The sequence below is a fragment of the Lonchura striata genome, chromosome 1A (assembly GCF_050655825.1).
Source record: "Lonchura striata isolate lonStrDom1 chromosome 1A, ASM5065582v1, whole genome shotgun sequence".
Lineage (NCBI taxonomy): Eukaryota > Metazoa > Chordata > Aves > Passeriformes > Estrildidae > Lonchura > Lonchura striata.
Window position 1 is genome coordinate 25,390,603 of NC_140741.1, and position 26,772 is coordinate 25,417,374.

The window sequence follows — 26,772 nt, forward strand, 5'->3', positions numbered from 1 at the left end:
CCATTTATCAGGCTTTTTGCTGTTTATCCAGGGTCTCAGATGATAAATGCAGATGATTTTATAATGTTTTCATAATTCTTTTGGTGAAAAACCAGTGAGAACTAGATTAAAATCATGGCATTGGCTACAGTGGCTTAAAACCCACTTGATTTCTGCCTGTCCATGCACAGCTCCACATGGTCATCAAGACACACTGCCATATGTGCCAGCGTAAGTGAGGCACTAGGATGGCAGGGCTCCTGCAGACAGGACTGCAGTAGAATGAAAAACAGCTCCTTGGATGCAGCAGATCAGCACTGGACAGCTTGCCAACAGGCACTTCAGGGTGTGAGAAACAGACCCATTTTAAAGTACATTAAAATGCTTTTTGAAAGAAATGTATTAAAAGATGGTTAAGGTTGAAATGTCAGTCAAGTTAAGAAATAGGAGATTCAAGGTGAGTTGCACAACATAATCAACCTTTCCTGTATATATCCATTATTGCTACGCTTTTGTCCAGCATCCTGTACAAAAGTGGCAGCTGAATTTGGAATAAAGCTTAGCCATCTAGCTTTTGAAACAGAGAACATCCCTTCTGTTCATCCCTTCTCTTCTCCATTATCCACTCTGTGTATTGCACAAGAATCCTGGAGAAGAGAGCAATGTATGCTTGCTGAGTACAATTCTGACATTTTCTCAGCTTCACAATTTGCCTCTTCAGACTTTTAATATTCTCATGCCAACTTATTTTTACACTGGACTTGCACCCTGGCTTTTCCACCAAGACTGTCTCAAGTGGAACAACTCATTTTCCTTCCCTGGGAGGCTGGGTGCCAACATGAACCCCTGCTTTTTCAGCTAATGGAGTAACTGATATCATCAGTAGACCTTTGTTGTATATGAAACCTAAGTACAGGAGTGGAAGCTAACACACTCTTCACAGCTGTGGCCTAAAACTATTTGTTGGAAAGTCCAGGTCTCTGCACTGGGGGATTCCAGACCTCTGGAGGCTGCTTCATATTTCTGGCAGGAGGGAAGGGAAGGCTTAGTGTTATGAGAGTCAAAATACACAGAAGAGATGGTTTAGGGGAGTTTAGAAATATGCACAATACATAGGGAAAATGTGAAGTGAGTTTGGTCAGTACAGAGATTTTTTAATGAGTGTAAAAATTCTGACTTAAAAATGTACTAAATTTTGTCAGTCATATGAAGAGCTTTTCTTTATTTCCCAGTTCCCCCAGCAAGCAAATGTCATGTCTGTGTTTGGCATTAGAAAATTTGTTTTCAAAAAATAAAACTGGAACTAATTAATAAATGAAAAGCAAAGGAAATAGGGTATTTTCCCTTTCCACCTTCCTTAAAAGGATTGAAACACCTTTTGCTGCAATTAGAGAAAATATGTAATTGTCTTTGAGCATATTACTTTACATGGATAAATTCTTAAACAGAAAAGAAAAGGTATATTTAGCATAGTAACTGTACTCAGTGGATATCAATGAGCATTACTGCTCTCTCTGGCTGTTACATAATGATGTTACTGTTACTCTAAGGGCATTAGTATCTGCTTTGTATATCAGTTTCCCTGTTACTATATAAAACTTATAATCAGCTGTTATTTCCTTATTATCTTTTCTGCTCATTGGCTTTCTTAGAGATTCTAACATATGCATTAAAAAAAGCTTGCCAGAGTTTTCTGATCAAATAAGTGTTCTCCTGCAGCTTTTCAAATAAATGTGTTTGCATATAACGGCTAAATGTTCCTGGGAAAATGCTTAAAAATTCCAATGAGCAAGCATAATGATTATTTTTCAAAAAGTCAGCGGAGTAGAGCTGAACTCTGACCAGCTGCCTGGAAAGACCAATGTGCCAAGTGAGATGTGATCCTTGCACAGCTGCTGGCAGATGCTGGTCCTTCCTCCTGCCTTTACCCAAGGCTGGACTCCAGTTGCACAAAGCCTCTCCTCCATCAGCAGTGCACATATTCCCAGGGTATGGCATATCAGAATTCAAGGATCCCAAGTTGCTGGAGACAAAATGCTCAAAGAATATTTTTCAAAATCTCTTTCATTCTGCTTGTACGAAGGAGGCTTGGTTTTGATTTTGTCATGATGGCATATCCCACAACGGCAAAATACATCCTCTAAAATAGCCTAATTTCATCTCTTTTAGATAGTTGCTGATGCCTGAAAATATTTTACAGTTCTGCAGTTAGGTTTTGGTATGCTGGGTCCCAACAACCAAAAGATTTTTTGTGCCATTGAGCACATTGAAAGTTATTTTCAGTAAGGACAGTTTTTTTCCTTGTCTTTTGATGATGTTGAGAGATGTCTTGCAGGACCTGGGTGTTGTTGAAATCTATGTGGGTTTGACTAAGAAGCTGTACAGTTCTCTTTTATTATATCCATTCCCTGTAACATGTTTTGTTGCTACCAGCATTTTCAGACCTCTGACAGTAAATCTGGTTTCCCTGTTTCTTACAGGATTTGTTTATTTTTACACTCCCAGGGTAACGGCTATATTTTTGTGATGTTTGAAATAATGGTGTGCAGAAGGGCACACAAACAAAATGGGACCTTCAGGCCATGCCATAGTGTAACAAATGTCAGTATTTTTCTTGGTGCTTTTTTCTTCTTCCGCTCCATTTTTTTCCCTCTGCGTGACTTCTCTCTCTTCTCTATTTACTCTTGGAAATGTTCCATTTCTGTTTCCTGTGAGGGCAGGTGAACAGTGGGCTGAGGGGAACTGATGAGGAGCTGTCCAGCACACCTCTGTCCTTCCTGTTCTTATCTTTCCAACACAGTTTCTGTTGTTCACACAGACTGAGTAAATGGGGAGTTTCCACCAAATCTCTGGCCCCTGTCTCATCTTAGATGCTCCCTGCTCTGCAGACAGGTAGTGGTAGGAAAAGGAAGAGAGCTAATGAGGATGGATGACATTATATCCTTCATGGTGTGTGATGGCCAGCCCAACTGGCAGGACTTTTATGGTAAAACAGATTTTAGTCTTCTTTCCCATAGCTAAATACCAATAACTTATTTTCCTGGAACAATATTTTCTGCTTTTAGGCACTCTTCCTCTTGTCAAGCTCTAAATTAGATTGCTTTGGGACTCACACATCTGAAAGCCCAAAACCTGACCTTATATTCATGTAGATGGATGAGAGTAACCAATAATCTCCACTCAAGCTATATTTTACCTCTCACTGAAAACAGTGATGATCTTTAAGTTTTGTAAGAGCTACAGAAATGATGCAAGACTGCATCAGCAAGACAACCAAGCAATTTTATGATACTCACAACAAAAAGGAATTCAAGGAAAAAAGCCATACACTTCCATGTCTTTAAACTCAAAGACAGTATTAATGACTTCTCAGAGAGTTCCAACAAAAAGCTGCACTATTGGCTTTCTTTTTCCACCCCTGTTCCCTAGAGCTTTCTATACATTTCTCAATAATGATGAATACTGAAACTCAGGTAGCCGCATCACACACAAGCATGGTTGTAATAGAAGTAGAATACATAGAATGTCTGTGTCAGTTTTTTTACTCAGACAGCATTTTTTTCTCTCAGACAAAATATACCTCAAAAATTTCTCACCATTAAACCTCTCTGATCATTCAGAGTATATCCGTGCATTTTACCAGGATCCTCTACCATCAGTCTCACCTTGAAGAACATAGCAGCATGCAGATTTTAAAATTGGGCATAACGCAAAATAGTTAATTTATTTCTCACTCACTTGGAATTTCACCAATTCCCATGGAAAGATACAAGCAGTTACTCTTGAGGGAATAATAATCAGAGAAATATCATGTTTTAAGAGGTTTGTGAGAAATTGTATATAGCAGGACATCTATGTTGTATGAGGACAATTTCTTCATCTGACCTAAAACCTAAGAATCCTATAGCAATTTTCTTCAACAATTTATTAACAAGCACCAGGCCATTAGAGAGTCCATGGATTTCACCAACCTCCACTTTCTAATTATCATAATTAACATTACAAAATAAATGCATTTTGCAACAGTCATGTTCAAAACCCCCAGCACAGCCACATATTCCTCCACAAACCAATCAACTGTAAAGAACACTGAATGTGGCAAATAACATTAAATAGTGCTAAAGAAACAGCCACATTGTGCTATAGAATCAAATGTAATAACAACTGCTTTCTTAGATTTGTAAGGTTTTCAGAGATCCTGCAGTAGAAATATTGAAATACATTAATCTCTGCTTTTCTCAGACTGAAATGAAAATTCTGCAGTGGAACTGCAATAAGCACCCCACAGCACAACAAACTCCTGGAGCAGACTTAAGACCCAGGTATGAACAGAAAGTCCTTCCTAACAAAGCAGTCATCCCAACTCTGATCACCTGAAAACTCTTTATGTGCTAACACTGTGAACTCTTGGACTCACCAGATGTTCACCAGAAGCCCTCCTTTCATTTTGCCTCTTACTGAACTGTCTCAAAATGCAAACTACCTCCTTTCTTCTCTCTCTCTTTCTCTCCTTCTCTCCTTCCACACTCACAGTTCTCCCTTTTCCACATATTTTCTGAATTTGTTTGAGGGAGCAACATAACTATGTCAAATGAAAAGCAATTGTTTCTAGTCTATACTTCATCTTGGGCTTCAGTGCTCATCTTGTCTGACAAAAAAACTGTGACAAAATTTCTGTGCTTTCCAGCTCTGTACAGAATGGCAGTGTTCTTTATTAGACAAGCTGACAAGCTTCATTAAACTTTTCATTGCATTTTTGCTGGACATATCTTAAGACAGCACGTTTACAGTCACACAGATTTTGTGCTGTAATTCAGTGAGCATTATGCACCATCCAGCTGCATTTAATGGAGTCTCATGGGTGTAAGCAGGTCCATAACCTCTTAATTAAAAACGGTGTAGCACAAATGGACCCAAAAGACTGCAATAACACCTGATAGACAATTAAAGCAAAACTCTAATAGCTTTGTTGCTTGCCTCTAGTGATAAAATAGAACAATCAGAAAGCTCAATAAAAATCTATCAGTCTGTGTGGAGAAACATGCTTTGTGTAAAACTGGAAAATGCTGCTCTTCTTGAGAGCAGTGTTGCAAGTATCTTTTTTTCATGTTATGATCCCTTTGGTGGCAGAGCTACTTTAAGTGAACTACATCCTGACAAAAGTTACTCCTTCACTTCCTTCCATCCTACTACTTGTGTGAGACTGGTTTAAAGATGTGAAAAATCTTTTTAACACACATGCACACACAAAGGTCTGTGTTTTTTAACCCAAAAACTTTCTGTATGAGGTTCCTTTCTGTTAAAGAAAACTCTACCCATAGATGGAATATGGAGCAGAGCACCAGTAAGGCATTAGTAAGCACCAAGAGAGTGTTGGAGATGAGGGAGGAAGGAAAGCAGGCAGTGGGCAGAAAGACTTTAAGCCATCTTTTGTGCTGAAAGCTGCCACGTGGAGTACTGTTCTTGGTATTTCCAGAATATTTTTCTTTACTATGTCATCCAAAGGACCTGTTGAAAATACCTATAACCTTTGTACCTCTCTAGAAAAAAAAAAAAAAAAAAAAAAAAAACAAACTTAAAAAGTGTATGTTCTGCATTCTTTTTTCCTTTTTGTTTCATGATCAAAAGTGTATCCCCATTTGAAGAGAAAGTTAAGTTCTGGCTTTCACTAAAACCAGAAGTGACTAGACATCATTACAGACCCTGTTTTCAGTTCCAGATACATAGATCACATTGCTGTAGATAACCATTGTAACTTTTAACTGCACAGTCTTCAAATCTTTTAAATATGAGGCTGTCAGGTTTCATCCTACAATCAGACCCTGGCTTTGATCAAGGCAGATTTGAGCCATTATGATTGCTACCTAGAAGACATACTTAGTTTGCATAGAGTGTTATTCTTATAGAATCCATGTCAGATACCATGTCTGTGTTTCCATCAACTTTGGAGACATTTTGGACAAATTATTTAATGTTTCTTAGACTTTACCTCTAGCAGAATTTTTAATGTGAAAAAAAGGAAGAAATTAAGTCCACTTTGTCTTTGCATGTTTTGTCATAGAGCTGCTGAGCTTGGGATACATTTCTAATTGCCTGTCTAGGCCGTTCACCTGAATTATGTAAGAGCTGATTTCATTATCCCTAAAAGCTTTCCTCAAAATGAAATTCCATCTTATCCTTGTATATCTCTCAGTATAAAGCATGCCTAGATTTTTTTACTGTCCTTAAAATAGCAAAACCATGTTATGGGAATGAGAGAGACATCTCACTCTTTTTTTACATCAGGAAGTCAACAACTACCACGGTCCTGTGAAGTTTTGTACCTGTTACCCATTCCCCCTAAGGGTGCAGAGTAACCCCCAGACTAGCTTTCATTTTAAGCCTCCTCATTGCTGAAAACTCCTGTGTATTAGCTTGCATTTACTGGACATGTTATTGTTTTCTATAGAATTAAGCTGAAAATTATTTTTGTTTCCTGATGTAAGTAGTTAAGTATTAGTGAAGCATTAAACCATATATATTGGTGCAAAAATTGTTTGTCTCAGAGATGCAATAAACAGAGCCATACCACAGTATTATAGAGCTATTTGCCTGTGGAATGCTTCTCAGTCTCTTACAAGACTTAAAATTATATATTTTCTCCAGGGAACTTCAAACTAATACAGAGGTTTTGAACTTCAACAAACCAGATTCTCTGTCTTACAATGCGTCTTTATGGTTATTGATGTATGGCAGAACCAAAATTCATTTCTATTTAGATGTAGATGTGGATAGAGATTTATAGATGTGTTCTGCTTTAAGGAGCTTCGTTTTTCTACAGAATCAGCATTTTCTAGATCAAAATATTTATGTGCACACATTTGTCAGAGATATTTCTCTTTGAAAAACAGTCCCAATGGAAACTTTTCTAATAGCAGAATTTTGAATCTATCCTGCCAGATACCTGCCTTTCACCACTGTACCTAATGTACTTAATGTTTGCTTGTGGGCTCTATTATGTGACATCCATTTCATGAGGCATCCTTGGGGTTAAGTGATGCTTCTTGTATTTTGTGCATGATGTCCCTAAAACTAACATACACATATGTTCCCAAGAGGAAGGAAATTATGGATCAAAGCACTCTTTTATCAGCTTTATTATCTTTAGTCTGATGTGCCTGCTATACACTTTTTATTACCTGATCAGAATTTGCTAAAATAAAGGTGAAGTTGTGTATCATTTATACCTTTTAAGATATGTAATATGTAGAATATTGCAAAAATTCTTGGTGCCAAGAATGTTGCACCAAGGTTCTTTGAATAGCAGAGGGCAATGCCTTTCTCATCTCCCATAGAAGTTATCAACTTGACATTTGTTTCTAAATGTCAGCAAGATCAGAATGGGTGAAATGAGTCACTGAACTTTTCTTGCTGTTGACTAGGGAGCAAGAATGGCTAATTTAAAATAAGAGTAGGGAAAGGAGAGAGAATATCTGTAGTCAGAGGAGAGGGGAGGTTGATTTTTCCTGTTGTTGTCTGTCCATATGAGGTTATGGTCACGAAGCAGAGAACAGCTCACTCTTAACTAGACAAATCAGAACCTGAATGGGTGTTTGTAATGTGACGTGTTTTACATCTGAGAAGAGTGAAAATGGTATCAGTAGAAAACTGATAAGGCTATCTATTTTGTTAGAGCAAGCAGTAGGAAGAAAAAACATGGTTTGGCAGCCTTGAACAATTCCAGGCTCTTTCTCCACCCAGACTCCATACAGCCTACTTCTCTCTTTGCCCTGCTTTTACAGATTTCTAAAAATGGTTTTAAGTGGAGCTCTCACTGAATTCTAACTGAGAGAATCATTTCAGGACTCTTCAAGGAATTCTAGCAATATCTCCAAAATTCCTTCCCTCGATAATTTCTCTTTTAAGCTCCCTATTTTATCCACTTCTACTTTCCCTCCAATTTTCATGTTTTTTTCTTGGCTTCTTCTTTACCATTTATATGTCTTGTGTCTTTCACCACTATGTGGTGAGAAATAAACATCGACTAAAGAACTCTTATCCTCCCCTGGGGAAATAGAGGAAGTGAAGATAAATTTTTCTGTTCCATTTTATTTTGTTTCTGTTTTGTTTTTCATTCCCCCAATTATCATTCATTTTTATTAATTTTCTCCTTCTCTTCTTAGTTCTACTCACCCTGTTTCCTACTGTCTGTTTTCTGGTTTTGTGACAGATTTCTGACAGAGTAACTTGCTCCAGGTCAGTGGAAATTAGGAGAATTTGTTTTTCTATTATTGCTACAACTTTGCACAGCACAACTTAATGTAGCATTGCAGTTGTGATGATCTTGACAAGCTTGAAAATGACATTTCAATTCTAAATCACAGCCATTTATAACTTTCTTAAAAAAGTATTACCTTTGGGGCTCAAATTTTTCATGCTCAGTCTCAGTTCAAGACTCAATTGGTTTTAGAAACTTTCATAAACATCAATCCAGCTGTTTATATTTTTTTTCAAAGTATCCAGTGAAGAATGGGGAAAAAAAATTCTTTTCACCATTTAAGGTATTTTTCATATACTTTTAAGCCCCAGCAACTCAAAACAACTTTGTTTTGAAACTTCACCCTTGAAAATGAACATACTCCTGAATGATGTACACTGCTGTGTTTGAAGAAATTTGGTTTGGAAATTACATACTTATAAACATTAGAACAGCATGTGCTGAGCATGTAAAAACATTATTTCCCTTCTTGGATTTAGACCTCTACCCAACAGTGATTAATGTTCCCAGGCATGAATATTTGTTTCTGCACTCATGAAAAATAGAGATGAATACAATCTATCGCATCATCTAGTTCATCTTACCTCCAAAGGCTTAAGGCTGCACTTTCTATTTGCACTAGTGACAGAAGCTGAGAGTTGCAGAAAGGTCCTTTCTTGAAAGTTTTCTGCAGAGCTTTAGTGGAATAGGGTCAGCAATTATAACTCTGAAGAACATTTCTTTGTTTGTACCTTGGCTTTGCCATCTAAAACATTTTCTAGAATTTCCCGATATGAAATTCAAGAAACGGTAAAATGTGTACTCAACAGGTTGAATTATTGCCCTGTCTAATCTAAGGCACTCAGCTTCCTTGACCTGCTTTGTAATTTTAAAAAGAACAACCTGAAGATCTTGTCAGGAAGTTCCCCTTGCTACGACTTGCATTGTCACGACTTTCAGGTTATAGCAATAGTCAAGTCATGACTAGTTATGTCCCTCTAAACAGTACTCTCTTTATTATTTGTTCTTTATTATGAGTATAGGTAGCAGATTATGCCAACAACCATTCATTCTTCTAGACAACCTAGTTGTGCCAAGCTTCCTTCATCTGTCTGTAAGCCAGTCACGGAGTCATTCAGTTATCCAACAGATCCTTGGCTCTCATTGCACTCATTACACTCATCCCTAGCTCTCCTATTATCTCAGCATATCTGCTTTCTACTGCACATATTTGTACTTCTTCATATTTTTCAATAAGGTTTTGATTTTAATAGCAGTGCCTGGAATGGAAAGCAGTTCTCAATGGTACTTAGCAGCATCCCACGGAAGGTTTAATCTAGGAAAATATTTTGGCTGGCTAGGAAATAGTAAATATTATTCCTGAAAGAAAAAAATACATTAGTTCTTAAGTAAACATGTGGGATATTTCTGTGCCATTAAAAAAAAAGAAAAGAAAAGAAGCAGAAGAAGAAGAAGAAGAAGAAGAAGAAGAAGAAGAAGAAGAAGAAGAAGAAGAAGAAGAAAGCAAGGGAAACAAGAAATAATCCACACAATGTTTGATGTCACTGAAAAATACTTTGAACTGGGATATTTAAGGCTGTCAACAATGTTTTTAGGGCAGACTAGCTAATACATACTTACATAACAGAATTTTAAATCTAGATTTGTATCTCTGCAGGAAAAAGAAAGAGTATATTTGCAGTTGTGTTAGCATGCTGTAGTTAGTCCATCATTCCTCGTAAGAATTAATGTCACAAGATGGCACATTTGAAGGAAAACACCAAATGACACCAAATACTTTTTCTTAACTCCCTGATGTGTGGAAAGCTTATGCAATTTTTAAAAAATTGCAATATTTCAAAGCAGCTGTTTGTTTTAGGGACCTGCATTTTCTGAGACATTGACCTGGAACCTCATTTCCAGAAAGAGCTAAGTACTGCAACTTTGAAAAATGAACTCTTTTAATTGTCCCAAATTGGAAGTAGAAAAAGGAGATTCCCAGAACTAATATTTCTTTTTGAATATGTGTTTGAAATGGTATCACTGGAACACAGACAGTAGCATAGCCGAGAGATCATATTTCTCTTTGTCTGGTAGAGAAGTGCCACATTTATTTTTAAAAACCCGTGTATTTTAATGGAACTAAGATGAAAATTTGTCTGTAATTGCCAGATTTGAAGAAGTTATTTTATTCTAACTTATCTATGCAAAACCCAATAAACTGTTCAACATATAATTACTTATGAGACTTCTATGAAGAGAAACCAGTTTTCATACTTCTTCCAAAAATGAACAGGAAGTGGAAATTTCCTTCTCAAGAGAATTTTAAATAATCTCAAAACCAGGACATGCTATTAAAAGTGTAAGTTGTCATAATACAGACTTTTGACAATTAGCTGGTTTCTAAAATGTAATTTGACAATTTTCCTTTAATCCTTTTACATTTTGTTCTCTCTTTCTTGGGTAATTAGAATGATTTGTCCTTGTCATTTTTATAAAATCTCTTTATATATTTAAAGTGCACTGCCATCCCATGCCATGATCTAACTATAATCATCTTGACTCATGGATAAGTAGATGAAACTGTTAAAAACTTGCTCAAACACTTACCTGATGTCTATATCTTCTTAATCTCTGTGTACATAAATAGGAATACACCAATGCACTATAGGGTGAAATTTTATTTAAAGTGTTTTTTTTGCAGAACGAAGGAATAAGGCATAACAATTTTCATGAAGAAATGTCTCATCTTCTTCAAACTATTATATCATGATTTGAAAAACTAGGACATTCTTTATTATTTTTTTAACATGTGAATTTTGCTCAAAGCCCTTCAGTTGTGGTACCTTGAAATTGTATCATCTAGGACCTACTGCAATTATATGATTTTCATGCTGACTTTCTGGACAAAGTAATATTGTGGAGTGAGAACATTAAAAATTGCTTCAGTCTTGGCCAAAGTCAGGGATACTGCAAGTAGAAGTGGTAGAAAGGTGAGATGAATGCTGTCTGTTTTCACAGATCTCACCATCATATTCTTTCTCAAAAGGAAGATATTATAAGACACACTTTAGATGAAATATTAGCAGCTAATGCTCTAATATGATGGTCTGGTAGTCCAGACACACCAACATAGAAATGCTTCTCCGCTGTGCTAATGTCATGGCAAACTTTTCTGGTGGTTGCAGTAAACTTTCAGCAGAATGAAGCGTGTGGCACAGCTGGAGAAGCTAGGTTGACCCATGCTAAAGAAGTTTAAATGGAGGATTCTTCTTTCAATTTGTATTCATCAGCTTCTCAAAAGACTGAGTCATAGATATCCGCTCCCAGACATCCTTTCAAGAGAAACAGGGCTGAAAATTATTGCATTTGTGTTACTTGAAAATGATTGCAACTGTGTTTTGCAGCGTTTTTTTCTGGGAGGTTCCTTACTTCACTTTTTTTAGAGCCCAACTATGTGATGGCAGAGTTACTGACCTTGTGGTCAATGTAATAATCCTCAAGTGCCCTACGACAATTATTGCCCTCACACATCACAGCCTCTGAAGCTTCTGGATACTGCTGCAGTACCAATAATATATATTAATATTACTATAGCAATCAATTGCTCTTAATTACTTTCGCTCCAGGAGCCAAGTGAAAGAGGAGCCAAGTTCTAAAGAAGAGAGATCCTTATTCAGTGCCTTATTTCCAAAGGAGAGAAGTAATGCAGAGAGAACTGGAAATCTGCCAACAAAAGGAGACACCTCAAAGAAGGAAAGATAAATATTTAGCCACTGAGATCTGTTAAAGTACAAAACATCATCTATAATTCAGATTCAAAATTACTTTATTTAAATAATATCACAACTGTACTACAAATAGCCCTCCTATGATGGCAAGCTACATGGTAAATGTGAGGCATGTACCTCACTCTTAACTTACTTCCTCTCCCCTGAAAGTGGGGCTGTCACTGGAACACTTTTTTGAACTGTTACTATATTTGTACTTTTTCATGCTATAGTTAGATCTTTATCACAACTCCAAGGCTGAAGAGTGGAAAAACTGGACAAAAATATTACTCCAGAGTGATTCATCCATTGGAGACCTTGATCCAAATTTTGTGTGGCAGGGTTGAGCACTGAGCGTTCAGTGAAATGTGGCAGAGAGAAGCTCCCATGGCCTCCCAGCAGAGCAGTGAGTGCTGTGCTCATGGAGGCTTTGCCAAGGGGAGCTTCACACTAACCATACCTGCAGCTTTCAGATCTATCCAGCTTGTCCATACCAGCATCAGCACCTGGTGCCAGGGAATGGAACACCCTTGGCATTTAAAGTCCTTTGTTGCTGCAACAGGACTTGGGTGTAACTGGCTCAGGGGAAATTTGATCTTTTATGAATAGCACAGGGAAAAGTGATGGGAAGAGCTGGAACTCAACTTTTCATCCTCTGTCTTCCTACAAAGACTCAGTGACCTGTCACCTGGCAATTCATCAGGAGTCACCCAGGAGTGCTGTCCTCTGAGAGGAGGAAAGAGGGAAATTGAACAGCACAGGAAAGCAGCCCCTCTGGAATGAACAAGGAAATGAACCTCTAGAGAGAAGGGAGGTCCAGTGAGGGTTTTAAAAGAGTCTTCATTCCTGTGGAGGATTGTGTAATATAGTATTTGTTTTTACATAAAGCAGAGCAAATAATTTTGAAGTATTGATAAATATCTCTCTCTTGAGAAACTGTTCTCCATGTTTTGTTGTTTTGATTATTATTATGGTTCAGCAATTACAGAGAACCACTTTCCTTTTTTCTTTCATAGAATGAAATAACTACTTTTTCATGTAGGTGTTGAGAGGAACAGGGAGAAATTGATTTTAATGTTTCCAAAATAATCTTCACTGTGTCAGTAATTTCCTTGTCCAGCAATGGTCTGCAGTTACAGGAAACATAATTTCCATTGTATCACTGCATTGGCAGTGTGGGATGTGTCACAGAAGAGCATCTTAGCTTCAGGCCCTGAGAGAGGTCTCTAGGCATGTCTCGTGAAGGTGTGTACACAGAATAAAAGCAGCTTCCAAAAACAGCAAAGCTAGAGCCTGGAGGTGTTTGTACCAGGGGCTTTGACTATCAGTGGAGATAAAGAGCATCTACAGAAAATTCTGGCATTTTGCAGCCAATATTTGGCCACCAGAGAGAAAAAGGCTGACCAAGGCTACAAAAAGGACTAGGAATATGCTGAAAGTTCTTAGGAGATACAGAGAAGTTTCAGTTTGTGCTCTGGATATGATGCAGGATTTATGTGAAAGGAAAGACTGCTTTTATAAGCACTGCAGTGTAGAGAGGTGGGTAAATTCACATCCGGCCATAAAAAAAAACTGGTGTGGTATTTGTCTGAGACTGACAATCGTACAGAGGTGGAATATCACCATAGAGGGAGCTTTTGCTTCTCTATCATGATCTTTCAGAATCTTTCAGTCACTGTGGGTGGTTCAGATGATAATCCTTGCTCAGTCTTTACCAGATAAGAAACATCAGTGAGAATATTTGGATGCTGAATCAGGAGTAAGGGGATATAGAAGACTCTCACAGGAGGTTACAAAAAAGGAAAAGAAATTGAGTTATTGCCTCTTACCAATCTATCAAAATAAAGTTTCCAGAAACTAAATCTTCTTTACAGCACTTTGGTAGACAAATGTTGAAGAGCTCAGTGTTGACTGTTGAGGTAGCTGGGCAGCACAACACTGGGGTCCTTGCCCTGGGGCCATGCAGGTGGGTGGATGGTTTTGCCATGTTTGCAGAAGTCCCCACATCTTTTCCATTGCTGGACTTCTTCTGGCTGGCACTTTGTCAGCTAAACTCAAAAATTATGTTTGATTGTCATCAAGTGTTTGGTTGTTAAAAACAAACTGTCATCCTTATAGCCTACAAATATAATGTATAATTAAGTGTATCCTATCCTCTGTTTCCAAAACAGAGTTACAATAATGTCAAGATATGACAATCTAGAAAAAGACAGTGGGAAACAGGAGTAGCCAGACATGTAGGATGTTTCTGCATCTCCATCATATTCATTAATTTTGGGGACTATGACCTTACACCCTAGACTGCACATTGCAACATCCACCCCAGGAAAAAGGGCAGCAACAGTGGAACTTAATAAAAAGCAAATGTTGATGTTTATGTGGGAGCAGGTGGAGAGTAGGATGAAAGAGTGCAGGTTTCTCACTTTTCTTTCTGTGGAGTCTGTTTTTCTTACTAACATTGATGGTGTCAGGACTTCATCCCTCCTCTTTGTGACAGCACTGTGAGAGTGGAAGCAGACTCTCTTAGGGAAGCTGGAGGATTGCATCCATTCCTTGCAGCACATCTCAGGGGCTATGGGCTCTGCTCACATGGTCTAACATCCATCTCATGGCAGGGTGCTCTTCTCTTTCCCCAGTCACACAGCTGCCATCAGCAGGACCCCTAGCAGCAGCCAAGTAGTGCTGGGCTTCACCTGCCTGTGGATACTCTCCTAAAGTCACTATCCTCCAGGAGCTACTGGCAGACCTAGAAATGCATCATTCATTCCTGTTTGTGTGCTTGAGTTGCCCTGGAAAAAAAACCACTAAGTCATACAGGACTTCCAAAAAGGAAGATTAAAAAGCACCAGTGAGCCAAGCATCAGTACCCATTTCATGTGTGATATAATTAAATGGTTATTTACAACCTTTTTTTTTAACCATCACAGTTTTAAACTCTCTCTATTAATATTTATTGTATTATTATTTCAATATATACTTTGCTGAACATTGACAGCCATTGACTTTTATTGCACTGTTGTATCTTTGCCTCTCCTGAGCACTTTAATTGCATTAGGTGCTTTGAAAATATCTGTTACCGTTGCATAGCAGAGGAGTGATATTTCTGGGTATTCATAAAGTCTCTTTTTATAAATTATTTGGAAGCAACACATGGCTTTGAAATTATATATCCAACTTTCTTTTCAGGACTGCATGACTAATGTGGGTAAATAGTTACTGCATGTAAGAGAAACCAAAATGAGAAATAGAAATAACCCTCTCAATTTGACATTTAGTGCAGAATTTTGGGTTTTATAAAGTGCCTTCTACACCAAGAAACACGAGAAAAAAAGAAATTACAGATCTTTTCAGCCTATCTCCTTTCCCTGTCTCATTTTCAAATAATGAAAAGTTTTGGTGTTTTTTTTTTGGTTTTTTTTTTTTGTTGTTGTTGTTGTTTTGGTTTTGGTTTTGGTTTGTTTGTTTTGTTTTTTTTTGTTTTGTTTTGTTTTTTTGGTTTTTTTTTTTTTGTTTGTTTTTTTTTTTTTGTTTTTTTTTTTGCTTGTCTCACTCTTTCTAGTTACCAATGCAGAGAAAAGAGGAGAATTACTCCTGGTCAGCAAGAGGATCTCCTTACACTGATGAGCTAAGGATAGGAGCAGTTTAGCTGAAGTGAGTACAAAACCTTTTTCAGCACTATTAAGAAAAGCATATGGGCAAGGAGCAGATACAACATATTTTCGGTTGAGTTTCCTTTGCCAGCACTGTTTTGTCTTTTCTTGCAGACTGATTTAGTTTCCTTCTTAAATGCAACAATTTCAGAATCACCTAAGCATCCTAAGGAGTACATCCAATGGAAAGTCAGTCAAGCCGACACTCCTGAGTGCCTGTGGTACTTCTGGAAGTTTTCACCAGCAGAAGCTAAGAAAACCCAGAGGAAATGTCTTGACTAGTGACATTTTGAATTTTTCCCATATGTCAACAGCTCTTGCACTGGGGACATGCAGTCTCAGAAGTGCCAGGCAGAATGGAATAATCACTTCCCTTCTGCCTGCTGATTACCCTTTTTCTAAAGCCTCCCAGTGCTTATTTGGCTGCCTTTGCGACAAGGAAACACTGTGGAGTCATGTTCGGTTCTCTGTGTCTTTTTATGCAAAGCTGCTTTCCAGCCCTTCAGTCCCTGGCCTGCACTGCTGCATGGAGTTATTCCACCCCTCATGGGGAAAGTGGCATTTGCCTCTCTAGAATTTCATGGTTCTGTCAGTCCATTTTTACAGCCTGTCTATTTCCCTCTGAGTAGCGGTCTCACTCTCTTTCATGAAAGTTGCTCCCACTGATTTGGTATCATCTGCAGCCTTGCCAGGAGTGAACAGTCTCTCATCACTCTAGTTGTTAACAATCATAATAAATTATGTTTCCCCAGTACTAGTTCCTACGGGATGCCACTGATAAGACTATCAGCTGGACTTCTAACTGTGGATTTCCACTGTTGGAGCCCTGCAAGTTTTCCACCCTCTCATCAACTCAGTCCATAGTTCTCCAGTTTGTTTATGGGGAATCCATAGCCTCTCTGTTCCCCTGTTCCAGTGCTTAACCACTCTCAACAGTGAAGATTGTTTCCCTTATATCCAGTCAGATTTACTTTTTCTGAGACTTTTGATCATTGATTTTTTTTTGCTTTGTACCTCAGAGATGGTCTCCATCTTCCCTATAAATTTACTTTCAATTGTAGCAGAAGATATTAAATCCCTTTCCAACGTCCCTTCTCCAGCATGAAGAAATGCAGCTACATCCATCTTTCCTCACAGACTGTGTTCTCCAGCCATCTATACATCTTCATAACACTCTGCCAAACTTGATGTGGTTGGCACTCTCTCTCCAACAGGGATCCAGAACTGGACAGAACGCTCTACATGCAGGCTCAGGACTGCCAAGTAAAGGGGAATGCTCCCTTAAACCTCCTAGCTATACCTAAGGTGATCTCTACCTCCAAAGCAGAAGAGGCAATGAGAAGGCTCTGCAGGAAATGGGAATTGTGGTATGTCCTGGAGTCCCAGCGTCCCCACCACCTTTTTTGGAGAGCTGGCTGATGTGTAGCCCAGATTTCATTTGGACAATGTGAGCGCTTTTCATTTCTGAAGATGCCAGAACTCAGAGGTAAGAATGTGTGCACGCCCTCAAACTCGCTCTTGTGCGGTGTTTGGAGGCATCTGGTGCTGGATAATCTCAAAGAGTTGCTAAATTGCTGGATCCTGCAGGCTGTGCTACAGTCTAGAAGACTGCTCAGACTGGAAGGTGGCAATCCCCACCCCGTGTGAACAGTACAGGAGTATGGCTGAGGGGACAGGGAGCTCAGAGTCTGGTTTTGACATGCACAGCCCATGCCTGTGGGACTTACGTGGTAGCTGTAAACTCGATTTGGCTGTGTATGACAAATCTTATCTGTATATTGTGGTCTTGCTTGTGAGCAGAACAGCCCCACTGGGGCCCAGATTAGATTTGTATGGGAAGCATAGTCAAAACTAGGCATTTTTCCTTTGGGAAAATATGTGTGCTTTGTGCAGACATCTGTGGGAAAGATAAACAAGTAGAAAAGTGATCCATTGGGTGCAAAGAGAAGAGCTAATTAATCATACTGGTTTTGCCTGGAGAGAGTTAATTTCCTAGTAGCTTGCGTGGTGCTGTATTCTGGATTTGTGCTGAAAACAGCATTGACAACACCTCAATGCTTTAGCTATTGCTGGAGAGTCCTTTAAAGCATCATGGCTGTTTCTGCTTCTCACACTGGCCTGCCAGGGAGGAGGCTGGGCATTCACAGGAAGGTGGGAGGAGAAACAGCTGGGACAGATGAACCCAATGGAAAAAATGAAGATTTGTTAACTTATGACACATGACATTTTGCTCAGCAATAAAAGCTGTGGGGAAAAGCAGGAAGGGTGAATGTTTTCAGTGGCAGCAGGGCCAGAAGTTAGGCTTTGATGATTCTTGTGGGTCCCTTCCAACTCAGCATATTCCATGATTCTATACCTTTTCTTCCCAAGTCACCCCTACACATGATGGAGCCCTGCTTTCCCGGGGTGGGCTTCCACCTGCCAGCTGAGGAGAAATTGTGAACAAATCGTATAAGCAAATTCTACTTTATTTAATGTGCAGCTTTTGCTTTATTTATTAAACAATCTTTATGTCAACCCATGAGTTTTCACACTCTTGCCCTTCTGATTCTCTTCTCCATCCCACAGAGAGGAGTAAGAGGGGCTGTGGGGCTTAGTTGGCTACTGGGGTTAAACCACAACATAAATATTTGTGATCAGTTCCATGGACAGCATGTGAAGGATTGGTGCATGATACCGAGTCTTTTTTCTTGCCTGCATTAAGTAGCTTGGACTTCACTTTTCAGTCTATGGGAAAATTCTAAGAACCCTTTTCTTTTAAAAGAACGAAGTTGATAGCTGTTAAAGGAGGGCTGCCACTAAACTGGCATACTGCTAGAGCAAGGCATGAAAAACAAGAGCTGAGTTCTAGCATTAAACATTAAACCAGGAATGGTAATGTTTTTTCAGCAATTTAGTGAGTTGTCCCTCCCAGGTACTGGTCGTACCTGGTTTATTACTTTAGATTGGTATTTGTGCATGTTTTTAAAAATAGAATTAATATGAGAATTTTTCTGCTTTTTTTTTTTTTTTTGGGGGGGGGCGGGTAGGGCAGGTGTTCAGCTTTCTTCCTTTTGTTTTTCATTATGTATTCTATGTGGTACCACACTGATACCTTAATAAAATATTCTTACCTCTAATATAGAAGATTGATTGTTGTTTTTAATTAAGAAATCATCAGCTAGCATTTGACAGGCCATTTTCAGCCTCATTACAAATGTGTTCTTGATTAAATTTCAGGTATATTCAATATCCTGTAAATCAGAGAAGACTGCTTTCTCTTTTCTACTTTTCTATAGTAAACATGACAGATATGATGTCAATAGCATGTGCTTAGCATAAAGTACAATAATGGTAATGGGGAGTTGAAAACCATGTAAACCTGCCTCCTCAGAGTGGAACTGAATTCAGTAGCTGCCTCACCTAGAGAGCAGTTAGGAAAGTGTTGTTTGGCACATCTAGAAGATTTCTTCTTATACAGAAAAAAAAAACAGGTTGGGAGATCCTAGTCTGTGGTTTTCTCAGGAGTGGGTCTTCAGATTTGGGGAGACGAAGGAAGATGGAAAAGTGCTAGAAATCAAAGCTGAGCAGGGGAACTCAGTGCTGCATGCTGTGTGAAGGAGGTGTCAGTGCAGAGCAAAAATAGATCAAAAAGGTCTGTGTGAGGGTGGGTAGTATGTGTGTCTTAGAAACAAAAGGTGAGACAAAGGGAGTATGTAAGAAGGTTAGAAGTAAGAAACACTCAGTTTTCTCCACATCAACAGAGGTGAAATTATATCTCTAAAAATTAAAGTAAAGTAAAATCAAAACCCGGTGACAGGAAGGATAAAATTCACTAATGGATCTCAAAGGACCTGCCTTAATGCCCTGCCAAATATGGCTTAAAAAGGAAAAAAAAAAAAAAACAAACAAAAAAAACCCCAAAACACAAACAAACCCCTACAAGAATACATTCTTCTCTTTTGGAAGATGCTGGTCATCTTTCTTCTCTCCACCAAACTGGGTCTACCTCAGTAGTCTGACCTTCTCACTTTAAATGTCTACAGTTGGTTACTTCCCATAGAACATTTCCATGCTGACATCTCCTCTTTCTTCTTTCTTGATAAACCAAGTTTAAGTTAGACTGGCTGGGGTTTGTCTTAAGGTAGTTGAAAGATGCCCTGCACTTTGGTTGTCACTAGAAAGAAGCCCTTTTCTGTGTCTTTTCTCACACCATTATCCGTCTGATGGTGTCTGGGAAAGCACCTAAAAGCCAGGGATAAATACCAGGTAAAAGGTGTACAGGTGACAGTAACTGTCATAGATATCTATTCTTCACTCTGTATTTTTATCTATTTTAGGTCTTACAGAACAACTTGAGGTACCTTGGAAACTGTCTGATGTTCTCTGTAATAATTTTCCTGGTCTGGTCTGGAGTGACTTCTGAAATATTAATAGTACTACTTTACTGCATTCAGGTGATGCTTCAATGTGTTTACCACCTTCAGGCTACCTTCTTCACCCCTTTTACGGAGCCTACTACAATTTCTAAGTGGTGAATATTTTAAATAAGGTTGAACCACCCTGGAATTGATGTTAGTTTTGCTGATGCCTGACTAAAAGGAGTGTACAAGCTGAAAAAACACAAAATTGATTTCACATTTGTTTGCAGCAGGACAACGTAAAATTGCAGTGGATTGGAAACAAAAGGAAATTCTATGTGTAGAAGAAAGAGGCTGGGAGGATGTTTGGCAGTGATGATAATGGAAAAGTTAACTGATGTCAGAAGTGATTACACAGGGGGCTTCTATGCACTATAGCTGCCTCTCTACAACTATATTCAGCACAGGTCAGCAATATCCATTGCCTGATGCCCCCAGCTGCCACTGCATTCTTTCACACTTTTGCAAATGCTGGTTAATGTAACATTTTCCTGCTCTGCTGCTTAAAGGACAGATATCAAAAAGATGGCTAAATTTCCAAAAGGTTCTGATGTGTAATATGGAAATAGTGCCACATGGTAGGCTCAGTACTAATACTATGTCCAGTGCATTTCACTTGAACATGCTTTAATCTGAGAGCTTTTATTCCTGCTCTGTGCTAGAGTTATGTTTTTCCTTTGATCAAAATTAAAATAATGAGAAATGCAAAGCACAGCCTTGGTAGAAATATTAATTCATATTTTTATTAGGACACATAATCCTAAAATACCTGCTCTTTTCTCTATTGAACCAGAATCTTAAACCACACTGTAAATAGAGTTAAATTGGTAGGGTTATATTTAATTTTTTCTCATTCCTCCATCTCTTGCCTGCCTGACTCATTACCCTTCTTTAATTTCCCCAGCAAGATAAAACTGAATACCAGAGGTCTGTCAACATCTTCATTTTCAAATGACAAAAACTGAACTGTGCACATGAAAGTCTAATCAACAGAGCTGAGCAGAAATTTTGCAATCCAACATTTTCTCATAAGAAAATGCAGATTTGAACATTTGAACAATAGACAAAGACAGGACAAAAAAAGGTATTTTCATAATGTAAAAAAATTCTATTTAAAAATACTTATGCAGTAATATTTCAATACTTCATTTTGAAACAACTTATAATTTGCTTATTATTTGGGTTAGACATTTAAGCTGTGATCATGATAAAATAGCTCTACAGCATTTCATTTTTATATTTTAAACATTGATTATAAGCTTGGTATTTTCTTTTACAGCCATAGATTCACAGAATGGCTTATGTTGGAAGGGACCTTAAAGATCATCCAGTTCCAACCCTACTGTCCTGGCAGCAGACCATTAGACCAAGTTGCTCAAAGCCCCATCCAGCCTGGCCTTGAACACTTCCAGAGATGAGGCATCCACAACCTCTCTGGGCAGCCTGTTCAACTGCTTCATTACTCTCACAGGGAATATTCTTTTTCCTGAAATCTTATCTAAATTTCTTCTCTTTCTATTCAAAGCCTTTACCTCCTGTCCTATCTCCTCTCCAGCTCTCATGTAAGCCCCTTTTAGTTACTGACAGCTGTAATAATGTCTCCCTGTAGCCTTCTCTTCTCCAGGCTGAACAGCCCCAGCTGTCTCAATGTCTCCTTCACAGGAGAGGAGCTCCAGCCTTCTGATCAACTTAGTTGTCTCCTCTGGACTTGATCTAACAGGTCCATGTCTTTCCAGTGTTGGGAACCCTAGACCTGGATGCAAAACTCCAGGTGTGATTTCACAAGAGCAAAGCAGATGGGGAGAATTGCCTGATGCTGAATATTTTTAAATATGTAGAAATATTCAACATCAGAAATGAAACCTTCTGATGCCTGACATCTGATGATATAAAGAAAAGCTTTGACTAAACAAAAATTAAAGCTCTGAATTCGTATTATGTAGCACTGCAAATGTTTTTCAGTTTTCTTAATTTTAAGCAAATAAACAAACATCACAAAAATAGTGTGAAATATCTTCTGGCACGTCCAGTTTTATTCTGGGCCAGCATTTTTTATTGGTGAAATTTACCAACAGAGCTTCTTGAAACAATTGGAATTACTGGTGGATTAAACAGGATTTACTTTTCCTTAATTGCAAAAGTACCATGTGATCTCAATGAAAACTTAATCCTAAGACTTCAAACTTTGATGCTCAAAATGATCTGAACTGTGTAGAATGGAGTTACTTTTTAAAGTTTTACTTCTATGAGGAAATGATCAGTTTATGCAATTCAGACAAAATGGCAGGCAGAAGAACCTGGCTGATTCAGAAATCTGAACCCTTTGAGGAGGGGTCATTTGAATCTCAGTCTTTTACTTTCTTGGATCCCTGGTGACATTTCTGGGGTCCTGTGCAGATGCTGTAGCACAGAATATTCATTGCTGCTAACCTGGGCACTGAGGACAGATCCTGCAAGAACCAGCTGCTGCACAGCTGGCCTGACTCCTCCTCCTCCAGACCTTCCTTAACTTAGGGGGCATTTGGGAACATTAAGGGTGATGTTAAGGAAGAAGACAGGGAGAATGCAATTTTCCATAAGAAGCATGCCCTAATTTAGTATAATTAGATGGAACATAACTAAGCCTGGGGCTGATTTATACTAATGTGATGCTCATGTGAAAGATGCCCTGGGTCAGGATGTGCAAAGAAGGCAGCAAGCAGATCCCAGAATGTAAACTCCAGTCTGCAGTACTGTAACAGATAAAACATTGCATTAGGCTTCCACACAAAGCACTCTGTTTTAGACCAGGTTGATTGAATTGAATTAAACTGAGCAAAACTGCTTTTTAAAAACAAATCATTATTTCACACACTTCTGTTTGGCTCTTGAAAAATAAAGAAATTAATCTATATTTTGAGAACATAATGTGGGCTTTGCTGAGCTAATTCTGTGCACATATTACTGTACATTTTTACAAGCCATTAATGGGAATTCAGAGCCCTCAGAGCTTTCTGTATTGAATCTCCATCTGACACTAGCACAAGATCTGTCCAACTCTCATAGCAGAAAGGAGGGCCTTGGTCTCAAGGAGACCTGGAGGGGCAGAATCTGAAAGAGTAATTTCTTTAACCTTAGGGTACCAGAGATTGATCTAATAGCCCTGGTGATTGTGTTAGCTTCAGACTTTAAATCATCCTTCTTAGTTGATATATAAGGCCAGATTCTCTAGTGTCCTCTGGCTGCTTTGAGCTGTTACTGTAAGGCAACAAGCCATAAGCTGAAGTTGTCTCACTGATTAAACCAAATTTATAGTTGTTTTTCCTCTGCAAGAAAGGCACAGATATCTGGACCATGATTTACAAAGACTGAGAGAAGAATATCACTACATTATTAACCTTTAATAATGATGGAAACTGTAAGCTCTCATAAGCATTTTCCTGAGACACATAGAAATAGAAAGGTACAGGTCCAATGGTTACCTCTCTATGGACTGGGGATCTTGTGTACATAAAACATTTGGCAAAATTATGGTTCTCTGATGCTGCATTCTGTTCACAACAACTAAAACCTGCAGGTAGTGGGTGGGGACAAAATATTTGTATTTTCCTTATCTTCCTGGCATATTCTAAGGAAAGCAGCTCTGCATTTTCAGGGCAATCCTACATGTTAAAGAACTTCTACCCAAGACTCCAAATTAATAACTCTCAAAAATGTTTTTCCCAGGCAAGTGATTAAATCTTCTCTAAAATATCAGCAACGCCAGAGATTGTCCATAGGGCCAGGTTATGCTTGCCAGTTCCCTTTCACTCTGATACAGTATGCACTTATCTTGTCCTTCTGTTTACATCTCTCTTTGGAAAAAGAGATGTTCCTGGTGTTGCTTTAGCATCTATTTTAAACTGTAGATGAGGTCATAATGTAGGGCTGTAAATCTACTATGTTAACATTGCTAAATATTTTTTTGGCCAAGCACTTCCATCTCACCAGTGACAGACCCACTCTTGCAGAACCAGTGGGCTTTTGCCCACTGTGTCATACTTTAAATTCTGGGGAAAATCTGCAGGATAAGAATACAGTTTTGAGACTGGTGCTTTAATTAACTAACTGAGCCAGACTCTGTTATGCCTGGCATTTCCTAAGGCTGTCAAAAGGACTGGTTACACCCTTCTCCCCTGACCCTGGAACAAGGATTATACCATACTGTGTTTCACAGCCTCAGGGAACTTTGATAGTCAATTGCATCTGAAATAAAAGTTCAGCAAGTTAAAAGTATCTCAAATGCAACAGGTAGTCCTGCCATTACATGGCTTCGGAGGTGGCAGAAGAAAATGAAAGTTGATCTCTACTGTGTGGCTCTTCTGTGCATAAGGAATCTCTTGTCAGGGAGACTCATCAGCCCTTGAGATACTGCAAAGTACGAAGTACTTCAGATATGTCCTTTCAGTTAGGGTTGCTTACTAAAATCCTGAAAACCCTGTTTGTTCTTACATTCCTTGTTCCGTTGCATGGCTTTAAGCAAATACTCCATCCCTTTGATTGCAAGACAACAGAAATAGCCAAAAATGGCCAAGAGGCACAATGGAGTTTCCTGCTCCTCTGAGCATAAAAATAAATCAATGCACCAGAAGACAGCATGCTGCAATTAAGTCTTCTGCTTCATTTGTAAGGTTTGCCTGTGAGTATTAAGATTCCCTCTCTGGTGTTTGTATAATGGCTCAATTATCTATTTTATCTGATGCATTTTAAAGAAAGGTAATATTGTATTTAAAACAGTATTAGAACTCTTCCTCTCTGAAATAAGATATTAGCTTGTGGTACCAGTAGGACTTTGTGGGGAAGAGGGTGGGGAACTAACATTTCAGTTAAAACAAGCATCCTAAGATACCTATACTTGCAACTTAGGTCTACATTGACTCATCATGAATAAGCTGGAGGATATTTTTTATCTGCAGCATTTGCTTCAATCCATGCAGCTGATGAGACCAGTTCTTGTTATGAACATGATATGTTCACCCACAGGTATTGCTAGTTTCCCTTTGCAAAGCAGGGCAGGCAGGCATTCATAATTGTATTTTATTGACAGAAAAGGTTCCCAGGGGATGAAAGCAAATTAAAAAACCCATGATAACAAAGTCATGGTACCAAATCCATGCTTGTTTTGGAAAAACAAAGAGAGGAATCATAAATGACATATAATGAAGAGAGAAACTAGAAACCTTTCCCAGCTGAAAACTCTAATGAATGCTGCAGTGCAAAGGAGAAAGCAGTGTGATATGGATTGTATTTAGAAAGGAGGTTCCAATTATGTTAATGCAACATCCTCTTTTACCACAAAATTATCTGAATGTTCTGTCTCATGTGAAAGTATTTTTGCTTTCAAGTTTCCAGCTTTTTGCATCATTGATACTGCTTCAAAATAAATTTTGGGGTTTTTTTGTTGTTGCTGTGTTTTTTTGTTTTGGTTTGGTTTTTGTTTTTGTTTGTTTGTTTGTGTTTGTTTGTTGTTTTTTTTTTCTTCTTCAAGGAGTTCCCGGTTCTCAAAAGACAGCAACTCTGGAAGATCAGTGCAGAATGAGAGTTGAGGGACTGTGAGAGCCGTGCAGGAATTAATCTTAGTCATGAAAACATATGGATGTGAGGTAGGGTAGACATTATTTTGCCAGTGGCTGAAGAACACAAATGCAAAACAATTGTCCAGCTTGTCAGAATTACCACGCATGAATATCCATGAGTGGATATTTATTATAAAACATTGCTATGTTTAGGGTTGCCAATCCCAGTAGGAAGACTTCAGAAAATGTTGTGTTTTGAAACAATGCTGATGGTATTTGCTATTCTGTAGCCCACTGCTCTATCAAGCATAGCTAGCAGATATTTTGAAGGGTCATGTGGACGTAAGAGATCAAAGTGCAAACTGGTATTTGGTGCTGTGTAAATTCACAGTTACTCACAATGTACTTTGACTTCCATAGGAACATGAATGCAGACATCAACCTGCTCACAAGAAACATTTCAAGTGGTATTGATGGCAAATATTCTGGATTCTGTGATTCTACCCAAATGGGTCAATTTAGAGGAGAGTTTATTTTTTAAGTATGACAAATGTTCCCCTGGCTCTTTCCTGAGTGAACATTAAAATTTTCCATTTGATTTTGTTTTTTATTTGGCATTTAGTGTCTTATTACAAAAGTCAGGACTAGAGTGATTTAATTTTCACTGGTTCTTGGCTTTCTGTAAAGTCAAAATAGTACGTCTTGTTTTACATGAAATTTTGAAGGTTTAATCATTCAGGTTTAGCTATGGGTATTGTTGTAAAATAATTTTTTCCTAGGCAACAGAATTCTCTGACTTGGAAGAAGTATTCAATGCACAAGAAACATTCCTAGTGAAGAGTCCAACAGGGACTGCAGGAATAAGAGCACAGTGTTGAGTGATGGCTATATATGTCCTTGTGGCCACTTCTGTTATTCCAGTACAGCTCTCAACTAGAGTGCAAAAGGCTTCAGGATTCAGGCCCCCTTCTGCTTAAGCACTAGTAGATGACCTTGTATAACAAGGCTGGGACCCCTGTGTGATATCAGAGTACAAACCTACATTTGCCTGTTGACCTAATTTGAAGAAGTTTTAATGGTGCTGGGTAGAAAGCTGGGATGATTTCAGGACAAGAAGTTTCCTCAGCAGTTCCCTCTGTGTCTCCTGGAAGCAGAGACATGTTGTGGGTTTGCACAATCTGCATGTGGCTTGGTCCAGTCATT

The 26,772-nt window shown here is 38.5% G+C and overlaps 1 long non-coding RNA gene across 1 annotated transcript in view; it reads left to right on the plus strand.

Moving 5' to 3' along the window:
• The first annotated feature begins 9,973 nt into the window (after positions 1 to 9,973).
• LOC110483838 (uncharacterized) overlaps positions 9,974 to 26,772 on the plus strand; it is a 62,264-nt gene continuing 45,465 nt past the window's right edge. Inside the window, exon 1 of the long non-coding RNA XR_002467636.3 lies at positions 9,974 to 17,121. This is a non-coding gene — a long non-coding RNA (uncharacterized LOC110483838). The remainder of the gene's footprint in view (positions 17,122 to 26,772) is intronic.